The sequence below is a fragment of the Salmo salar genome, chromosome 03 (assembly GCF_965601325.2).
Source record: "Salmo salar chromosome 03, fSalSal1, whole genome shotgun sequence".
NCBI classification, from domain to species: Eukaryota; Metazoa; Chordata; class Actinopteri; order Salmoniformes; family Salmonidae; genus Salmo; species Salmo salar.
Window position 1 is genome coordinate 52,481,799 of NC_138293.1, and position 22,719 is coordinate 52,504,517.

Here is a 22,719-nt window from a genome sequence, read left to right on the forward strand (position 1 = left end):
AGAAGAGGGGGGACCGAGAGAGAGAGGGAGTGAGAGAACGAGAGAAAGAAGAGAAGGAGAAGAAGAAAAGGTGACTGTCCTCCACACCAAAGAGAGGTCACTTCTCCAAAGGGAATGAGAGAGGAAAGGGAAGGCTTTTAGCGTGGTGACATGCCCCTCCCCTCCCCTCCATCCCTCCCTCACCTCGTTCTTCTCTCCTCCCATACTGAGCCGCAGGCAAGGAGAACCAGTACAGAACAGAAGTACAGCAATTAAAGACAGAGTGTTCTAACAAACGACCGACCCACTCTCTGGCTGTGTCCCAAATGGCACATTATTCTCTACATAGTGCACTACTTTTGACTAGAGCCCTATGGGCCCTGGAAAAAAGTAGTGCACTAAATAGGGAACAGTGTGCCATTTGGGACGTAACTTCTCTCTGCAGCAGTCAATGTTGACCTCCTCTGGTCCTTTGATCTCTGACCCCAAGGGAGGTAGGCGTCTGGGAACCGAAAATATCCAACTGCCTTTACTCTCACCCTCTACACCTTTTTTCTTTTTTCAAACGCTGTTGTATAGATAAAAAATTACTGCTCACAATTGATAAGAGAGAGTATGTTAGTGTGTCTGTTTGTCTCTCTCTGTGTGTGTCTGAGGCCTAGATTCAATCCGGACCACGAAAGTTTCATGGTAACACTGCATATTTCGGCTCAATCGGAAATGTAACATTTTTATCACGTTATAACGCAGATCTTCCACGGTCCGGATTGAATCTGGCCCTGAGTCAGTGTGTCTGTTTGTCTGTGCGCGTGTGTGTGTGTATGTATTTGTGTGTGTGCGTGTGCTTTTATCCGTGTGTGTGTGTGTGTCAAGCCCTCTCTAAAATACACGTTTTATTGTGGTAGTGATTGGATGACCAAGTGGATAGCCTCAGGTCTGATGTGGTGTTAATGAACTCTTATTCACCCACCAATAGCAGTGATGTGACCTTCCAATTCAGACAGCCTGCTCTGCAACACAGGTAAACCCACAGCTATACACACACACTCACAGAGGCAGACACAGGCCCACACACACTCAGGCACACACTTATAGAAACACATGCATAGACACAGGGCAAACAGACAGCTATGCACACACGCATGATGCACACACACAGAGGCAAAAACAGACACTCACTCATAGACACAGGCACACACATATACACTGGATGTTGTCACTTCGTAAGGGTATGTAAACACTTCAACACAAACATGTGGTTGAAAACACACCTCTGCACTCATTCACACAATGCGATGTAATTATTCAGTTTTGTCTTTTTGATCTTGTACAAACTAAGAGAGTGGAAGCATCTTAGTGAGTCTGAGAGCTGATTTCCCCTGGCAGTAAATGCCGAGCAAACCACTTGTGTAGAGAGCTGGTGTGTGTGTGTGTGGAGTGGTTTTTAGTCTGTGTGTGTGTGCACGTGTGGAGTGGTTTTTAGTCTGTGTGTGTGTGCACGTGTGCATGTGATTGAGGGGAAGGTGACCCTTGCACATCTGGATGAGAGATGAAAAGTTTCTCTGCCAAAGTGGGATACCAGGCACCGTCACTGAACCTCTTCAAAGTGTGTGTGCGTGCGTGGTTGTATGTGCATGTACGTATGTCTGCATCTATGCCTCAGTATGTACACTGAACAAAAATATAAACGCAACATGTAATGTGTTGGTCCCATGTTTCATGAGCTGAAATAAAAGATCCTAGAAATGTTCCATATGCACGAAAAGCTTATTTCTTTCAAATGTTATGCACAAATCTGTTTACATCCCTGTTAGTGAGCATTTCTCCTTTGTCAAGATAATACATCCACCTAACAGATGTGGCATATCAAGAAGCTGATTAAAAAGCATTATCATTACACAGGTGCACCTTGTGCTGGGGGCAATAAAAGGCCACTCTAAAATGTGAAGTTTTGTTACACAACACAATGCCACAGATGTCTCAAGTTTTGAGGGAGCATGCAATTGGCATGCTGACTGCAGGAATGTCCACCAGAGCTGTTGCCAGACAACTGAATGTTCATTTCTCTACCATAAGCCGCCTCCAACATCATTTTTTTTATCGATGGCAATTTGTATTTTGGCAATATGAATGACAGAGATACCATGACGGAATTTTGAGGCCCATTGTCGTGCCATACATCCACCGCCATTACCTCATGTTTCAGCATGATAATGCACGGCCCCATGTCACAAGGATCTGTACACAATTCCTGGAAGCTGAAAATATCCCAGTTCTTCCATGGCCTACACACTCACCAGACATGTCACCCACTGAGCATGTTTCGGACGCTCTGGATCAACATGTACGACTGCGTGTTCCAGTTTCCGCCAATATCCAGCAACTTCACACAGTCATCGAAGAGGAATGGGACAACATTCTACAGGCCACAATCAACAGCCTGATAAATTCTCTGCGAAGGAGATGTGTCGCGCTGCATGAGGCAAATGGTGGTCACACCAGACACTAACTGGTTTTCTGATCCACGCCCCTACCTTTTCTTTAACCTGTTGGGGCTAGGGGGCAGTATTTGCACGGCCGGATAAAAAACGTACCCGATTTAAACTGGTTACTACTCTTGCCCAGAAACGAGAATATGCATAGTAGATTTGGATAGAAAACACTCTGAAGTTTCTAAAACTGTTTGAATGGTGTCTGTGAGTATAACATAACTCATATGGCAGGCCAAAACCTGAGAAGATTCCATACAGGAAGTGCCCTGCCTGACAATTTGTTCTCCTTCTGTGGCATCTCTATCAAAAATACAGCATCTCTGCTGTAACGTGACATTTTCTAAGGCTTCCATTGGCTCTCAGAAGGCGCCAGAAAGTGGAATGACGTCTCTCCTGTCTCTGGGCGAAAAACAGCAGGAGATTTTGTGAGTGGTCAGGCTGGGAACAGTGAGACTGGAGATGCTTCGAAGTACGGTAATGGAATATTTAGAATTTTTTGGTCACGAAATGCGCTCGCGCGTCACCCTTCGGATAGTGACCTGAACGCACGAACAAAACGGAGCTATTTGAATATAACTATGGATTATTTGGAACCAAAACAACATTTGTTGTTGAAGTAGAAGTCCTGGGAGTGCATTCTGACGAAGAACAACAAAGGTAATCCAATTTTTCTTATAGTAAATCTGAGTTTGGTGAGGGCCAAACTTGGTGGGTGTCAAATTTGCTAGCCGTGATGGCCAGGCTATGTAGTCAGAATATTGCAAAAAGTGCTTTCGCCGAAAAGCTATTTTAAAATCTGACACCGCGATTGCATAAAGGAGTTCTGTATCTATAATTCTTAAAATAATTGTTATGTATTTTGTGAACGTTAATCGTGAGTAATTTAGTAAATTCACCGGAAGTTTGCGGTGGGTATGCTAGTTCTGAACATCACATGCTAATGTAAAAAGCTGTTTTTTTATATAAATATGAACTTGATTGAACAAAACATGCATGTATTGTATAACATAATGTCCTAGGAGTGTCATCTGATGAAGATCATCAAAGGTTAGTGCTGCATTTAGCTGTGGTTTTGGTTTTTGTGACATATGCTTGCTTTGAAAATGGCTGTGTGATTATTTTTGGCAGGGTACTCTCCTGACATAATCTAATGTTTTGTTTTCGCTGTAAAGCCTTTTTTAAATCGGACAATGTGGTTAGATTAACGAGAGTCTTGTCTTTAAAATGGTGTAAAATAGTCATATGTTTGAGAAATTGAAGTTATAGCATTTTTGAGGTATTTGTATTTCGCGCCACGCGATTCCACTGGCTGTTGACTAGTTGCCCAGGGAGGTTAATGTCAGACGCAAACGTCCCACCTTGCCCAGGGAGGTTAAGGTATCTGTGACCAACAGATGCATATCTGTATTCCCAGTCATGTGAAATCCATATATTAGGGCCTAATGACTTATTCCACATTTTGTTGTGTAACAGCCTGAATTCAAAATTGATTCAATAGATTTTTTTCTCTCCTATCTACACACAATAACCCATAATGGCAAAGTGAAAACATGTTTTTCGAAATGTTAGCAAGTTTATTGAAAATGAAATACAGAAATATCTCATTTACATAAGTATTCATACCGCTTTGCTATGACGCTCCAAATTTAGCTCAGGTGCATCCAATTTCCTTTGATCATCTTTGAGACGTCGCTACAACTTGATTGTAGTCCACCTGTGACCAATTCAATTGTTTGGACATAATTAGAAAGAAACACACCTGTCTATTTAAGGTCCCACAGTTGGCAGTGCATGTCAGAGCAGAAACTATACCATGAAGTCCAAGGAACTGTCTGTAGATCTCCTACAGTAGATGGAAATGTGATTAGGCATATACTGTTTCTGGGGAAGGGTATAAAACAATTTCTAGAGTGTTGAAAGTTTCCAAGAGCACAGTGGTCTCCATTTGGAAATAGAAAAAATATGGAACTACCAAGACTCTGCCTAGAGCTGGCCGTTCGACCAAACTGAGCAACCGGTCAAGGTTCTTGATCATGGAGGTGACCAAGAACCCAATGACCACTCTGACGGAACTACTGAGTTCCTTGGCTGAGATGGGAGAACCTGCCAGAAGAACAAAAGTCTCAACAGCACTTTACCAATCTGGGCTTTTTGCGAGAGTAGCCAGACAGAAGCCACGCTTGGAGTTTGCCAAAAGGTTTGTGAAAGAATCAGAGATCATAAGACAAAAGATTCTGTGGTCTGATGAGACAAAAATGGAACGCTTTGGCGTGCTATGTCTGGAGAAAACTAGGCACAGCTCATCACCTGTCTAAACACCATCCCTACCATGAAGCACTGCAGTGACAGCATCATGTTATGGGGATGCTTTTCAGCGGCAGGGACTGGGAGACTGGTAGGGATAGAGGGAACAATAAAATGGAGCCAAATACAGGCAAATCGTTGATGAGTAAAAGGGCCTCCCTAGCTGTCTAAGGCACTGCATCACAGTGCTAGAGGCGTCAATACAGATACAGGTTCGATTCCGGATTGTGTCACAGCCAGCCGCGACCGGGAGACCCATGAGGCGGCGCACAATTGGCCCAGCATCGCCCGGGTTAGGGGAGGGTTTGGCCGGCCGGGGGTTATCCTTGTCCCATCGCGGTCTAGTGACTCCTGTGGCGGGCCGGGCGCATGCACGCCACACGGTCGCCAGTTGGGTGGTGTTTCCTCGGACAGGTTGGCGTGGCTGGCTTCTGGGTTAAGCGAGCAGTGTGTCAAGAAGCGGTGCGGCTTGGCAGGGTCGTGTTTCGGAGGATGCATGGCCCTCGACCTTTGCCTCTGCCGAGTCTGTACGGGAGTTGCAGCGATGGAACAAGACTGTAACTACCATTTGGATATCACGAAATTAGGGAGAATTTTTTTTTTTATCCTTGATGAGTGCAGATGACATTCGACTGGGGTAAAGATTTACATTCCAACAGGACATTGACCCCAAGCATACAGCCAAAGCAATGCTGGAATGTCTTCAGAACAAGAATGTGAAAGTCCTTGAGTGGCCCAGCCAAAGCCCAGACTTGAATCCCATTGGAAATTTGTGGTAAGACTTGAAGATTGCTGTTCACCGCCGCATCCCATTTAATTTAACAAAGCTTGAGAAAATCTGCGAGGATGAATTGGAGAAAATCCTCAAATCCAGATGTGCAAAGCTGATGCAGACATACCCAAGATGACCTGTAATCTCTGCCAAAGGTGCTTCTACAAATATTGACTCGGGTGTGAATACTTAGGTAAATTAAATATTTCTGTATTACATTTTCAATAAATTTGCAAAACATTCTGCCCCATAATGACAAAAAGTGAAAACATGTTTTTAGAAATTGTGTAGATGGGTAAAAAAATGTTTTTTACATCCATTTTGAATTCAGGCTGTAACACAGCAAAATGTTGAATAAGTCAAAGGGTATGAATAGTTTATGAAGGCACTGTATATGGCACTACTTTTGCCATGATCAAAAGAAGTGCACTATAAAGTGAATAGGGTGTCATTTGGGACACAACCATGGTGTCCGTCCTTTACCCGGATTACACAGTGATGCCTGGTGCGCGACTGACAAATTAACTCTTATGTAGAAGGCCTAGGTAAGAGGCCTGGGTTGACTCCCAAATTTCACCCTATTTCCTAAATAGTGCCTGGGCTCTTACGGGCCCTGTTCAAAAGTAGTCACTATAAAGGGAATAGGGTGCCATTTGGGAAGCAATGGCACACGACCCTTTGACCTGTGATCTTGTCAGGGATTAATTGGCAGGATGCACCAGCAGGTTTAGGCACCAGATTAGGCTTCACGCTGACCCATGGCACTGCCGCACTCTGGCTGTCATGGGAACTATAGAGGTGACATTACGTCATCATCACTAATCTAATCTGATTGGAATGAAGATGTTTTTTTTTGAGAAAAGAATATTCCCATTGATCCTTCTGTACATGCTTGGATTTAACACACACAAGTAACATGTTTGCACGCACACACACACACACACACACACACACACATAGACACAGGCCAGGATTCAATCCCATCGCAGATTATAGGAATTTCAGCTTTTAAAGGCAATGTTCCCGCTTTTGCGGAGATCACAATTCCTATAACCGAGATCGGATTGAATCCTGGCCACGCACACAAAAATGGACCACATACAGTACCAGTCAGAAGTTTGGACACACCTACGCATTCAAGGGTTTTTCTTTATTTTTTAAAATGATTTTCTACATTGTAGAATAATAGTGAAGACATCAAAACTATGAAATAGCACATATGGAATCATGTGGTAACCAAAAAAGTGTTCAACATATATTTTATATTTGAGATTCTTCAAAGTAGCCATCCTTTGCCTTGATGACAGCTTTGTACACTCTTCGCATTCTCTCAACTAGCTTCATGAGGTAGTCACCTGGAATACATTTCAATTGACAGGTATGCCTTGTTAAAAGTTAATTTGTGGAATTTCTTTCCTTCTTAATGCGTTTGAGCCAATCAGTTGTGTTGTGACAAGGTAGGGGTGGTATACAGAAGATAGCCCAATTTGGTGAAAGACCAAGTCCATATTATGGCAAGAACAGCTCAAATAAGCAAAGAGAAACGACAGTCCATCATTACTTTAAGACAGTCAATCCGGAACATTTCAAGAACTTTTGACTGGTACTGTATTTCAACTGCTGTGTCTCTGTATACACACGCACGCACGCACACACACACACACACACACACAGTCAAGGGTCAGAGCTTAATGGAGAGGTGGTTATACTGGCAGCTGGTAACTGCCCACTGGACATACACTGGTTGAATCAATGAAATGACGTTGAACCAATGTGGAATAGATGTTGAATTGACGTCTGTGCCCAATGCCAATAAGGGTCTGTTCAAATGTATGTACTATGTAGGGAGTAGGGTTCCATTTGGGATGTGACCGCTGTGTTATTTCGTTGTTGGCCCAGCTGTGGCATTTTTTTACCCCATGTTTTCAGGCGTCGATACATAACCCTGATACATAGCCTTTTGAAAAATAAGAAATGTTTCGTTTTTTTTGGATATATACACACAACATAACATGTTACACACACACACACACACACACTATTTATCCCATAGCAGATTACACTTTCCATTTATTACTCAAAGTTGATTAGTCCTGTAGGATCAGGGACCTTATAAGGACTTACACATCAATCTATACTGTAACTGTGGATCCTCTCCACTTGAAAGTGTGTGTGTGTTGTGTGTGTGTGAGTAGGAGTCTCTGACACTGTACCCCAAATTGCCAATCATAAATCACACCTGTCTGTCTCTTTTCTCTCTCTCTCTCCCTCTCCCTTTTCTCTTCTCTCTCCATCCTTCTCTCTCTCTCTCTCACTCCTCTTCTCTTCCCTCTCTCCTCTTAACGCCCACACTTCTTTCTCTTCAGTCACATCACAAATCATTATGTCAATGAGAAAAGAGACACAGTTAAAACGCAGTTACATTTTGTAATTATATATATTTTTTTGATGATTTATTAAAGTTTTCATCGTTCATTGTTCATTGAAATAAACCAAAAGGTAGGAGAAAAATATATCAACAACAACCCAGTCAGTGTAATTCAGCATCTCGGACTCGTTCAGACAGTGGAAGACGTCCGATAGAGGTCAAAGTTCAACCAGTCCATCCAGTCGAGTCAGTTACAGAATCCCTTCTCCTTTCTGAAGATAAATAGCAATTCGTTTTAATCAGAGACTTAGTGAGCAGCTCGGACATCTCTTATATCTCCACAACTCTCTGGTTGGTATCATCTGATGGCTTATGTTATTGGTATTTTAATTCTAGATTTAGAGATTATAGATCAGTAGTTATGACGTGCTAAAAGCTCAGTTTGAATGCAGTTTCAGTTTGTATCTTCCCCCCAATTCCCTCTCCTCATCCCCAGGTTTTCAGTTTCAGTTTGTGCTCAAGTATCAAGCTAACTCAACCCCTTTCCTCGTCCTCCAAGCACATTCAGAGAAAGAAAACAGCTCACCAAGACTGATATAAAAATAGAATAGTGTTGATTTATGAAAATAGTGAGCAAGTAAGTTTCCACTGCGCATAGACAGACTGTCCTATCTACGGACCCATATGGGAGTATTACTAAGAGTCATAGACAACTAAGTCTAAGTCCCAAATGGCACCCTATTCCTTACATAGTGAAATACTTTTGACCAGGGCATAGGTAGTGCACTATATAGGGAATTGGGTATCAAAAGTGTTAATTCGGCTCATTAAATATCAATGGTCATCCACTACCCTATGATACCGTAGATAAAGCAGATGTTGATGATGGTTTTGCATCTCTATGATCGCCCATTGCCATCATTATTACAGAGACGACACCTTGTACAGTAGTAGCAGCACGTTTCCCTTCAAAGTGCACTACTTTTGGGATCACCCATTGCCATCATTATTACAGAGACGACACCTTGTACAGTAGTAGCAGCACATTTCCCTTCAAAGTGCACTACTTTTGACCAGTGCCCTAAGTTGTGCATTAATAAAGAAATATCGTGCCATTTGGACGCAACCAATCTTCCTTGCCATGTGTTAACCTTCCCAGAAAGCTAAATAATGTGATGCTGTAGAATTACCAGCCAGTTCACCCGTGACACCAGTCAGTAGTCGACATATATCAATATCTGATATGACGTGGAAACTGGCCACTATGTGCAACAGGGAGCACTGTTACTTTCAAGTAGGTTTTGCTTTTGCTTTTGCTTTTGCTTAGACATTGTAGACAGGGATTGTGGGTAAGCATAGGCATCTGCCTCTGCTGTCAAAGATTGCATGTTCAAATTCAGTAAAATAAAGTTGTTTTTGAGTTTTTAACTCCACAAAATGTGGAGTTAATGCCTAAGTACACAATTTGACGTTTGGAAGAACTTAGAAATTGGACGTTTTGAGAGACATGGATGAAGTAATTCTAATTCTGACATGAGACTGTGAGAGCGAGTTTAGAATTACAATGTATTGATACTGTTCTCTCCATTCCACATGAATTATTATCAACAAAACGATATAGCCGCACAATTTAACAGATCAGATAGTGTGTGAATTACACAAAGTTCTGAAACAAAACAAAAAATCAACAATTACTTGAATATTTCGTCAAACCACTACTCCTCCAAGTTCATTAGCCATCTGACTGGCATCCATCCAACATTGCTTTTCAAAAGGTGATGGCCATTCTATACAATACATTTCTATGTCCCTAATGTCTACTCTATGAAAGATTGCCACAAAAACTATTATAGGTCATATAGGACTATATAGTGAGTTACTTTGTGCAGTAGGAGGGACAAGGAATTCTGGTACTCTACAAAAATATACTAGAAAACAGTAACTTGTTTGACCGGTCTGTGGATCCTCCATACAGTGTCCTGGGGCTCTGTTGGATTTGTAGGGAGGACTGAGGGTGCGTCCTTAATGGCGCCTTATTCCCTATGTACTGTAGTACTCTATTTTACTTTGCTCTACCAGAGCATGAGCACCATAATACACTATATAAGGAATAGAGTGCCATTTTGGATACTACAACCTGACACATACAGTACATGGACGAGTATTGCTCAAGTTCATGCACTAAAACCAGCTTTATCTGGCTCTGACTACACAGTCCAGTACACAACTTTGGTTTAGGTTTCATTTGGGAAGAAGAGTCCCGACGGATAGTTAGGGCTTGAAGCCAAAGTTTTGTGTTGCTTGAAAGTGTTGAAAGAAAAGAAGCATCAGGAGGTCTATTTTGGGCCTATCTTCTGTCTATTGCCAAGGGTTTGAATTATAGGAGTCAGTTGATTGGATTGGATACAACATGAGAGGTTCTGATACACGCCCACAAAAGCCAACAGCAAGCATCACCTTGAGAATAATGCTTATCTGAATGGACCTTGATAGTATTCTGGATAGCAGGACTGTACAACCCAGTTTTAAATTAACATAAACCACTGTAGTACAAGTCCCTACCACCATACACTTCTTGATTCCCGTTCAAAACTGGAGTAGCATAAATTGGTGTAAGTAAAACAGTAGTAACCTAACCTAAGAGAGGGTCTGATCTACTACCATATTACTGACATATGTCCAAATCTGTCAGGTGTACACTTACTGTTGTGTTGAACCTAAATGAATGACCTGTGTCTTGACTCTATAGTATTGTTTTCGTGTTGTTATTAGTTTTCACCCTTCTTTTCTTAAAACTGTATCTAAGGTGCATAGTTCAGATATGAAAATCAGAAAGAACAAGACCTGCGTCACAAATGGCATCCTATTCCCTACACACCTATAGGGCTCTGGTCAAAAGTAGTGCACTATATAGGGAATAGGTATCATTTGGCACTATTTCTCACCGGTTTTTCTAATTCATGGTGACAAGTTTTGCAGGCAGTAATCTATTTCTACAACACATTTAATTTATTTAAATTATGTTACATATTCCCCCGTACTGTAATTAGACATGTTCATTTCTCCAAGTGCTGCCTGTCTGCAAAGAGCCCTTGTGGGAGAACAGGTCGCTAATGTAATCCTCTTTTGTCTCTCTCCAATATTCTATTTCTCACTATTTCCTCCTTTGGGTCTGTTTAGGGATGTCCAATGGTATCTCCTCTTTAAGCAACCTCATGGCCGTGTTCATTAGGGCACACAACGTTTCAAAACATATGCAATAGTAAACAAAAATTTGCGGTTCCTGTTTTAATCTGTTTTTATTCCCTTTTGGTGCCTAATGAACATGACCCATGTCTTGACTGATGTCTCCTCAGCCACTGTGATGACTGGAAGGAGATGTAACAGTGCAAATTATATACCCATTTTTAGTACCGTACCATACTTTACCTACGTGATGATTGATTGACTTTACCGGCCAACTTTAATCTCTTATCTTCTTTCTTTCTCGCTCTTTTATTCCCACTTTTCACTTATTTCCTCTGTTTTAAGGTTTTTGGTAAGACTGTCTTTCAGTAGGTCAATTCTACAGTTCTATACTATCTGGTCTTTAACCTCAGTCACCCAGCCAACTCCCATTTTAGTATTATCAGCTGAAATGTAGCCTAATATACAGCTAAGGCTACCGTTCTTTTGTTAGCCAATCTTTTGCTTTTGTGCGGTGGCTAATGGGTTAATTTGTTTGATTTTCAAGTGTAGCCGAGTGTAGCCCCCTAATGCAGTGCTTTGTTCTATTTGTGCTAGATTTCGGTACGAGCTAACCTGTAACTGTGCTTTATCAATGTTGCTGCCTGGTCTGCCATTCAGCTGTGTGCAACAACTGGAGCTGTCTAAATCAATCAGATTCCCTGTTCAAAACAAATAAAGTGGTGGGGTGCAATTTCTAGAGAGTGATTTAGACAGCAAAACATAGTGTTTTGTTCACTTGATAGTGAATTGTGCCCACTAATAGTTTTCTATACAGGTTCCCAGTAATATAACAAAATCTACTTTCATGCTATCCATTGTTCATTTTCTAAGGGATTCAAATTGTATAGAAATGCAAAATACACAACGCAAATGTATGCATTTATGCATTTTATCACTGTATTCTTCCAATTTGAAGTTTATATTTCATATTTATTTCAAATAGCTAATTAGCAGCAGGCACTATTTATGTAAAGCACCTTTAAAACTACAGGTGTGCATATAGAAAATGTTTAACTAAACAGCAGTAGGTATCCAGTGTTTCTATTTCCAGCACACTCTGCCTCTTTGACTCTGTAAACTACAATATAGGGCAGTTATTAGAATCGCCCAAAATACCCTCTTGATCTGTTGAAAATACTTCACACACTCAACTAAGAAATCAATATATATTTTTTTATAGCTAAGATATTATTTCCTAATAGACAATGAATATTGCATTATATAAAGCTCCTACCTCAAACCATCTCAAGACCAAAATATTTAAAGCTTTCTTAAAGAGAGAGGGGTCTTTTTATGACCGTTCCTGTTATTCCATGCTATGAGCAAGCAGCACTGCTGTCTCCACTCATGGCTGTAGCGTGATGCGAACACATAAGTCATGGGTTTCATATGGCACTTGCATTGCTCTGCATGTATTCACATGGAAAACAACCCGCTAGAACTGAGTTACGAGAAAACTATTATGAAAGGTCAAATGTCAAAGGTCATATCTCTGATTCTCTACGATATGACCTCTGGTCTAGGCTGACGGTGGCCTGCAGTCTCTCCAGCTCTGGCACCCTGTCCCCATCCTCCTCCCCCTCCTCATTCTCTTCCTCGTCCTGGCTGATGAAAGCCAGCTCATTCTCATAGCAGAAAGAGTTGGCGGTGGGCGTAGGATCCTTGTCCTCATCCTCCATCTCCGCCATGTCCTTGGCACTGCACTGGGGGGTGGACGGCACCTCAAAGGTTTTGTGGAAGTGAGCGTAATCCACTTTGTACTGGCTCTTCTCCTCGAAGACGACAGGCTCGAAGCGGTGACCCCACAGAATCTCTGAGGACAGGTAGGAGCTGCGAGCTTGCGCTGTCATGGCTGTGGCTTCCACCATCCCTTCAAGTATCACCACTATCTCAAAGTCGGACAACTCCAGGTCCTGCTTGCTGATGCCGAACAGGGGGCTCTCCTCATCGATCTCGTGCACAATGGTGAGCGGGGAGACCAGGAAGATGCGGTCGATGCCCGTGTCATACCCTACGTTGATGTCGATCTGGTCCAGGGGGATGTACTCACCCTCCTCTGTGATGCGGGGCTTGATGAGCTGGGCCCGGACATGGGCCTCCACCATGTGGCTCTTCCTCAGGTTGCCCACCCTCCACATAAGGCTCAACTTCCCATCCCGCATGGCGATCACTGCATTGTTGCTGAACAACAGCGTCTCTGCACGCTTCTTAGGCCGCGCCATCTTGGCTAAGATGGCACCGATCATGAAGGAGTCGATGATGCAGCCGAAAATGGACTGGAAGACCACCATGAAGACGGCTGAGGGGCACTCCTCCGTCACGCAGCGGAAGCCATAACCAATGGTGGTCTGTGTCTCCACGGAGAACAGGAAGGCGGCCACGAAGCTGTTGACCTGCAGGACGCAGGGGGTGAAGTTATCATCTCCACCACCCGGGTTGTCCATATCTCCATGAAGCAAAGCGATGACCCAGAAGGCCAGGCCGAATGCCAGCCAGGACACCACAAACACCAGTGTGAACATCAGGAACATCCAGCGCCAGCGGATGTCCACGCACGTGGTGAAGATGTCCGACATGTAGCGCTGCGACTTCTCATCCATGTGTGAGAAGTGCACATTGCACTGGCCGTTCTTGTTCACGAAGCGGCTGCGGCACTTGCGACGCGTTGTGTGGATCTTGCCGTTACCGAAGCCGTTGCCCATTGTGACGGAAGGCATGGCACCGAGACGCAGGCCTTCTTCCTCCGAGGACACAATGCTGTAGCGGTGCGCCCCGACCACACTCATGACCAAGCCAGGCTCAGCCAGTGGGGCACCAGAGAGTCGCTGCTCCAACTCAACAGTCAGAGTGGTAGGCAAGACACAGGAAACAGCACTGGGGATCACAGGAAATGGGCACAGGCAGTTCCCCCCTGATGCCAAAACAGATCTCTGTCCAAGTGGCCAAATGGGTCCTAGACACACCCTACCTGACCTGAGGAGAGAAGAGAAGCCAGAGGTTAGTCTACTACACACAGGATCCTGATATTATCTACTGTTTGTATGATAAAACAATTAATAAATGAAATATCTAAAACATTGATGTGTATTCTATGTGCAACACTTCAATAAAAACGAAGCTATTACACGCAGCCCATGTTAAACAACACCCCTCCCATTCTGTCTCAAAGACTCATCTACTCAGTGGCTTTTGGCTTTATTTTAAGCAGTGTTTTATCACTACAAAGGTGTAGTGTGTAGTACTCCGTCACTTTGGGCTCGGTGCGCCTTAGCAGCAGATGTTGCTAATTAAACCAAGTTCACACTCTTTCTTGTGAAAATTGTAAGCAGCCATTCAGCTGGGATCCTGGTCTTGAGGCTTATAATAGTCGTTTTTAAACTCCTCAGTAGACTAGGTTTGTGTCCCAAATGACACCCTATTCCCTTTTATAGTGTACTACTTTTGACCAGGCCCCATAGGGCTATAGTCAAAAGTAGTGCACTATATAAGGAATAGGGTGCCATTTGGGAAGCATCCTAGATCTAAACAACAGATTCACTTGCTTCAGGGTTGGGGGTTCAATTCCATTTGAACTCAATCAATTTATCACCTATGTTTTTATTCAATTGAGAACTGGCAGCAATTTTCACTATGTATGTTTTTATAGTCCTGAAACTGAATTGGAACTCATCTTCTGAATTGACCAATACGACCTTAGATTTGGGGTTATTATAGATACAGTAAGACCCGTTGTACTGTAACTGTAGTAAGCTAATAAAGCATTTATAAGTGACATTCTTTAAGAATCAATTGGTATCTAATACCATTAATGGACCTGATTTAGGAGTAACCTCCCACTTCCACCCGTCATCAGCACCCCCTGGTCTGCCTCTGGCTGTACTGTAGTCTAGTGGCTGAGCAGTGTGATTTGTCTCTCTAATAATAGCTGCCAGTCACATTGAGTCCCCTTTTCCACAGCTCAGGCTCTGAGAGCTCACTGTGTTCTGAATGCATTTCTTTTTTCACACAAGTACTGTACAGACCATTTTATTTCAATGCATCGCCAGCACAGTTCATGTCAACGCAACTAAGAAGCTAATTTCAATGAAACAATGTTTTGACTCTTAGGTGTTCATCAGGTGCTGAAGATGAAGACAGAACTTATAACATATTGCAGTGAAATGTTTAGCGACACAAAAAGTAGGTTATGGCATGTGGACCACATCGTTGTTGATTGACCTCCTAACTAACAGGCACCTCTCTCATAGTCTCGCTCTCGCTCTCTTCAGTCTCTCTCTCTCTCTCTCTCTCTCTCTCTCTCTCGCTCTCTTCAGTCTCTCTCTCTCTAATATTGCCACATGGTGCGTTTGGCTCAGTGTAGCGACCAACCAGTAAACAGGAGTTGCCAAAAGGGAACCTGATTTGCTGAGGTATTGTGGGACAGCTCAATGTAAGAGAGTGGTAAAAGCCATCACCATGGAAACAAGTCACCACGCCGAGACTGAGGTCTGCTGAGATTGGGTATGCGGCATACTATAGCAATACCTACAGTAAGATGTGTTAACTTTGGGGGCTGGTTTGATCGCAGGTGTGAGGTGGTTTGTAATTTCTAATGTTGGTGGATTGTTGTTGTCTCAGTACACAAGTAACTTAAAATCATCCGGAGGCAGTCTTTCCTTCCTGCCCTCTTCACTATCTCCTCCTCTCCCAGAATATGGCTGTAAATAAAAACATTTTTAACAGGAATAACTGGCCTGGCCCGTCTTGGTGTCTTGCCACCTAAACTTAAGTATTTCTGGTTCCCTCCAGGTGGCTGAACAGTCAGGATGCCATTTGAAACGCAGCCCATGTACAGAGAAACCAGCCAACAGTGAGACAGATTGAGGAAGATTAGATGGAGAGGGCTAGTGATGGTGAGAGGGAAGTACTGTAATGGAACACAGAGAAACCAGAGAGAGAGAGAGTGAAGAGGTGAGAAGAAAGGATTAAAAAAGGATAGAGGTCAGGGAAGACAGGGAGGCACTGTGGAAGGACACAAGGAGGACGAAAGGGTAGAGAAGGAGGCAGAAAACAGGGGGGACCCTTAAGATTGTAGAAGGGAGGGAGAGGGAGAAATGGATACTGGTCTAAATATAGCTTGTCTGTCTGTTTCGTCAAATGTCTGCCAAGAAATGACTCCGCTATCTCTCCGATAACCAAAGAAAACCCTCTGATGCTGTCACCGTGGTTACTGCTCTCATCTTGTTCTATACCTACCTGCCGATAGACATTTCAGTATAATGTTACTTAATTTTACTGCAGTTGGCGAAATCAGGGTCACATAGAGTGTTTCTTGGTAGTCTTAAACAAATCTACTTTTAAACAAAAGTGTACACCTCACACACATGGTTATGGGCAAAAAAAGAAGACAGCATGTCAGATATAGAGTTGAAATATATTCAATTTTGAGTTTGCATCCTAACATTACACTTTATATGCATCACAGAAGATTGAAATATAACAAAATTGTTTAACATAGAAACACAGGATTTTCTGACACCTGCAATGTTTTTACAAAATTAATTCTGAAATTCTGAAAAATATTAATAGTGGCCCATGAGGCCACTAGGTAATTTTTTCTACAGGAAAGGGCTACAGCCAACAGGTTCAATGCATTATGATGCCAGTATGCATGAATAGAGTGGTGCCAGAAGAAGCTGCCGTTTTACGGGCTCCTGACCAATTGTGTTATTTTGTGTGTTTTTTCGCGTTGTTTGTAACTTATTTTGTGCGTAATGTTTCTGCCACCGTCTCTTATGACCGAAAAGAGCTTCTGGATATCAGAAAAGCGATTACTCACCTCGAACTGGAGAAAGATTATTTCTTTAACAAGTCGAACGCAAAGGATTTACTCGAGATACCCGACCAGGCCCAAATCCCCGTCATTCGCATGAAGAGAAGACGCCGATACAGGGGACGCAGGTCAGGGTGCCTTGGGAGAATTCATCGGCGAGTGGGTAACCCGCCTCTACCATCCGTCCTATTGGACAACGTGCAATCCTTGGAGAATAAACTGGATGAGTTCCGTTCACTCTAGACCAGCTTTACTCCACACACAGAGACGTGTACAAATCTCTCCCTCACCCTCCAATTGGCATATCTGACCTTAATTCTATCCTCCTGATTCCTGCTTACAAGCAAAAACTAAAGCAGGAAGTACCAGTGACCCGCTTAATACGGAAGTGGTTAGATGACTCAGATACTAAGCTACAGGACTATTTTGCTAGCACAGACTGGGATATGTTCCGGGACTCATCTGATGGCATTGAGGAGTATTCCACATCAGTCACCGGCTTCATCAATAAGTGCATCGATGACGTTGTCCCCACAGTGACCGTACGCACATACCCCAACCAGAAGCCATGGATTACAGGCAACATCCGCACTGAGCTAATGGGTAGAGCTGGCAATTTCAAGGAGCGGACTCTAACCCGGATGCTTATAAGAAGTCCCGCTATGCCCTCAGACAAACCATCAAACAGGCAAAATGTAAATACAGGACAAAGATGGAATCCTACTAAACTGGCTCCAACGCTCATCGGATGTGGCAGGGCTTGCAAACTATTACAGATTACAAAAGGAAGCCCAGCCGTGAGCTGCCCAGTGGCACAAGGCTACCAGAGAAGCTAAATTACTTCTATATGCACTTCGAGGCAAGCAACACTGAAGCATGCATGAGAGCACCAGCTGTTCCGGACGACTGTGTAATCACGTAGTCGATGTGAGCAAGACCTTTAAACAGGTCAACATTCACAAGGCCGCAGGGCCAGACGGATGACCAGGACGTGTACTGCGAGCATGCGCTGACCAACTGGCAAGTGTCGTCAATGACATTTTCAACCTGCCCCTGGCCGAGTCTGTAATACCTACATGTTTCAAGCAGACCACCATAGTCCCTGTGCCCAAGACCACCAAGGTAACCTACCTAAATGACTACCGACCCGAAGCACTCTTTTCTGTAGCCATGAAGTGCTTTGAAAGGCTGGTCATGGCTCACATCATCACCATCATCCCAGAAACCCTAGACCCACTCCAATTTGCATATCGCCCCAACAGATCCACAGATGACACAATCTCTATTGCACTCAACACTGACCTTTCCCACCTGGACAAAATGAACACCTACGTGAGAATGCTGTTCATTGACTACAGCTCAACGTTCAACACCATAGTACCCTCAAAGCTCATCACTAAGCTAAGGACCCTGGGGGACTAAACACCTCCCTCTGCAATTGGATCTTGGACTTCCCGACGGGCCGCCTCCAGGTGGTAAGGGTAGGTAAGGGTAGGCAACAATACATCTGCCACGCTGATCCTCAACACAGGGGCCCCTCAGTGGTGTGTGCTTAGTCCCCTCTTGTAATCCCTGTTCACCCATGACGAAGTGGCCAAGCATGACTCCAACACCATCATTAAGTTTGCCGACGACACAACAGTAGTAGGCCTGATCACTGACAATGATGAGACAGCATATATGGAGGTCAGAGACCCGGACGTGTGGTGTCAGGACAACAACCGCTCCCTCAACATGATCAAGACAAAGGAGATGATCGTAGACTACAGGAAAAGGAGGGCCGATCACGCCCCCATTCTCATCGAAGAGGCTGTAGTGGAGCAGGTTGAGAGCTTAAAGTTCCTTGATGTCCACAACACCTACAAACTAACATGGTCCAACCACACCAAGACAGTCGTGAAGAGGGCACGACAATGCTTATTCCCCCTCAGAAGACTGAAAAGATTTGGCATGGGTCCTCAAATCCTCAAAAAGTTCTACAGCTGCACCATCAAGAGTATACTGACTGGTTGCATCACCGCCTGGTATGGCAACTGCTCGGTCTCCGACCGCAAGGTGCTACAGAGGGTAATGCATACAGCCCAGTACATCACTGTGGCCAAGCTTCCTGCCATCCAGGACCTCTATACCAGGCAGAGTCAAAGACTCCAGCCACCCTGGTCATAGATTGTTCTCTCTGCTACCGCACGTCAAGAGGTACCAGAGCGCAAAGTCTAGGTCCAAAAGGCTTCTTAACAGCTGCTACCCCCAAGCCATAAGACTACTGAAGAGCTAATGAAATGGCTACCTGGACTATTTTGTATTGACCCCCCCCCCCCCCCCTTTTTTTTTTTACGCTGCTGCAACTCACTGTTTATTATCTATTATTAATGTATAGTCACTTTACCTCAATTACCTCGACTACCCTGTACATTGACTCGGTACCGGTGCCCCCTGTATATAGGTCTTGTTATTTTATTGTTGCTATTTTATTTTTTACCTTACTTTATTTAGCAAATATTTTTCTTAACTCTCATTTTTCTTAAAACAGCAATGTTGCTTAAGGGCTTGTAAGTAAGCATTTCACGGGAAGGTCTACACCTGTTCTATTCGGCGCATGTGACAAGTACAATTTTATTTGATTTTGATTTCCGTTGTGATGTCTGTGTGACTCCTTGTAATGTCTTAGAATCATAAGAAACAAATTATGTTTGAGTTGTCATAGAAGACTTGGTAAACAAGCTATGTATTATAGCTTGAAAACATGCTTAAAAAGAATGTAATGTTGCTCTCTACAGATATAAAATATAACTCAAGCGCTGCATGAAAAATATGTATTTGTCAGAGGCCCACCCTTAAATGTAATGCATTACGCACATCTTACAGAGTGAGAATTTAAGTCCATTACACTGTCCCTGTGCAACACATAATGTTACCCAAAGTTAATATGCCTCTTCTTCGACAGTGAAACCGTGAGATAATTGCCATCTGAACCTGATCAGCCGTCTGAGATGGCAGAGTCACACATGGCTATATGCAGAGGCTGCACTATTGCCAGATGACTCGCAGATCATATGAAAGTTTTAATGCCACGAATAGACACACGGCGGTGTTAGATGTTACACAGTAGAGGAACAGGACAGGAGTTGGAACATCCTCAGAGGGGGAAAAACATATATTAGTCTATGGCTGGCCATTGGAATATACTGTATATTAGTCTATGGCTGGACATTGGAATATATATTAGTCTGTCTGGCCATTGAAACAAGGCTGGTTAGACTAGTTTAGATCAGGCCTTGTACTTAATGTCACTTTTCTCTTTAATGGTTTTCAGATATAGTGGGGCTGAATATTGTCTATAATGTACACTGAACATGTATTAATTAAACACTTTAAATTTCATGTCATTATTGAAAGCCTGCTGGTTCCAATTGCAATGAAATTATCACAGAGTTAGTGGGAGAGGAATAAAATAAATGAGAGCTGAGCAGAGGAACACACACAAACTTTCAGTGCGCCCTATGGGCCCTCCTTAAAATAAGTGCTATTTGGGACACAGGGTAAGTGAGTCAGAGAGCACTGTAGAGAGAGACATCTACTGTGAGATGATTCAGCACATAGCCAATTGTAATCAGACCTTTATAGCTGTCCCCCCACCCTCGACTTATGTGACCCACTGCCTGACTGGCTAACAAACACACTCCGAAGTCCGAACCCTCAAAACAACACAACCCGTTCAAAGACAGACAGAGAGACGGAAATACAGACAGACAGAAATTAGTGTCCTTCCATGATTATCTCCTTGGTATTTATGACTATTATATTTCAAGAGGGTCTTAAAGTCCAATGAATGAAGTCCATGCCAAGACGATCTTGTTGCTGTAGTTTGGTTTGACTGACATGTAATTACAGACATTTAGGCTACCTGTTGGTTTGGTTTATGTCATCTGCTTTCTGAATATTCACAGCAAAGATATAGGGTCAAGTGAATTTCATGATTTACAGAATTTACTATTATTTTTACAGAATTTTTTTAATGTACTGAGTTGGAATGAGAGGACCTCATAATTCCCAGCTTTGATCTATACTGAAATCAAACTCCCAGAGCTGTCAGCATGCAGACGGGACACCACAGGTGTGTGTGTGTGTGAGTGTTTCACAACGTTCGTAGTAGAGTATGCATGAATGCTCATCTGACATGGAACAGAATGCACAGACTACAGGATGGAATAACATGGCTATGTGAACGTTGTGTGGCTCTTTCTCATATTTGTCTCATACCACATTCATAGCCAATCCGCTTACAGTTAGAGATGAACTATCACACAATTTGGAAACTTGTAAAATATCAGAATTCTGTCTTCCCCAGACACAATTATAATTATTTGGGTGTTCTGTAAGATTTCAGTAACACTTTACTTGACACCAGGCATCATAACACGTTATGCCATGGTCATAACCATGTCATAATATGTCATAACAGCTGACATAACTTGTCATAACCTGCTATAACTGTCATGACAAATATATTTAGACCTGTTGTGACATATATTGTGTTATTTTATGGCTGGTTATCACATCTACATAAGAGTGTCAAAACCTACCACAAAACATTGGGCCATAACACCATTCCATTACACCATAGCCTACCTGTCAAAGGTATGTTAATGTTAAATAATATTTTTTTATTGACCATATTAAATTGTCATTGTAATTGCGCACACATTGATGTCATACATGCACCTACCCCAATGCTCTGTTGCTGATGACTGGGATGAATGCAGGAGCAGATTTCAGGAGCAGGTCAAGACACCCTCTTTTTGACTGATGTCTAATATAAGGGCATGTACATAATAGGACTATCTGACTTATTTGATTAGGATGGTCATAATGCTTCTTGACAGTCAAAGTGTCTTTTCTTAGTCCAAGTAAAGTGACACAGGATGGTTATAATGATTCATGACAGCCATAAAGTGTATTTTCTACAAGTTATTTAAAATATGATGAAAAAAACGTAACTTTAAAGAATTCATTACAACAACAACAAAATACATAAGAAACAAACTTTCAAATCAAAGGAAACTTCTTGGCAGGGAAAAAACTAATTTGAATAAATGTGGGTTTTGACACTCTTGTGTAGGTGTCATAACCAGCAATAAAATAACACAATAAATGTCACAACAGATGTAAGTATATGGCAGTGTTATGAGCATATTATGACAAGTTATGTTAGCTGCTATGACATTATGACATGGTTATAACTGTGTCATAATGTCTTATGACATTGGGTGTCAAGTAAAGTGTTACCAAGATTTCTAGAATATAGGCTGATGTGAGTATAGTATTTGTTAAGCCATGTTATAAAAGTGGTTTATTTACTGTACACAAACAAACACATACTCTCACACATACACACAACTGTGCAAGAGAAAGAAAGGGGCGTACAAAGAAGTACTATTACAAAAGCATTTTATAATAATAATAATACAGTGCCTATAGAATGTCTACACCCCCTTTGGATTTATTCATATTTTATTGTGTTACAAAGTGGAATCAAAATGGATTTAATTGACATTTTTTGTCAACGATCTATATGAAATAATGTCAAAGTGTGAAAAAAATTCAGAATTTGTTTTAAAATGAATGAAAAATAAAACACGAATATACTTTGATTAGATAAGTATTCACCCCCGAGTAAATACATGTTAGAAACACCTTTGGCAGCGATTACAGCTGTGAGTCTTGGGTAAATCTCATAAGAGCTTGGCACACCTGTATTGTACAG

At 42.6% G+C, this 22,719-nt stretch overlaps 1 pseudogene across 1 annotated transcript in view; it reads right to left on the minus strand.

The window, feature by feature from the left end:
* Window positions 1–6,752: 6,752 nt before the first annotated feature.
* The window catches only part of LOC106600689 (ATP-sensitive inward rectifier potassium channel 12 pseudogene), a 54,187-nt pseudogene continuing 38,220 nt past the window's right edge, over window positions 6,753–22,719 (minus strand). The window contains exon 2 of the transcript XR_014391920.1: window positions 6,753–14,116. The product of XR_014391920.1 is annotated as an ATP-sensitive inward rectifier potassium channel 12 pseudogene (transcript). The remainder of the gene's footprint in view (window positions 14,117–22,719) is intronic.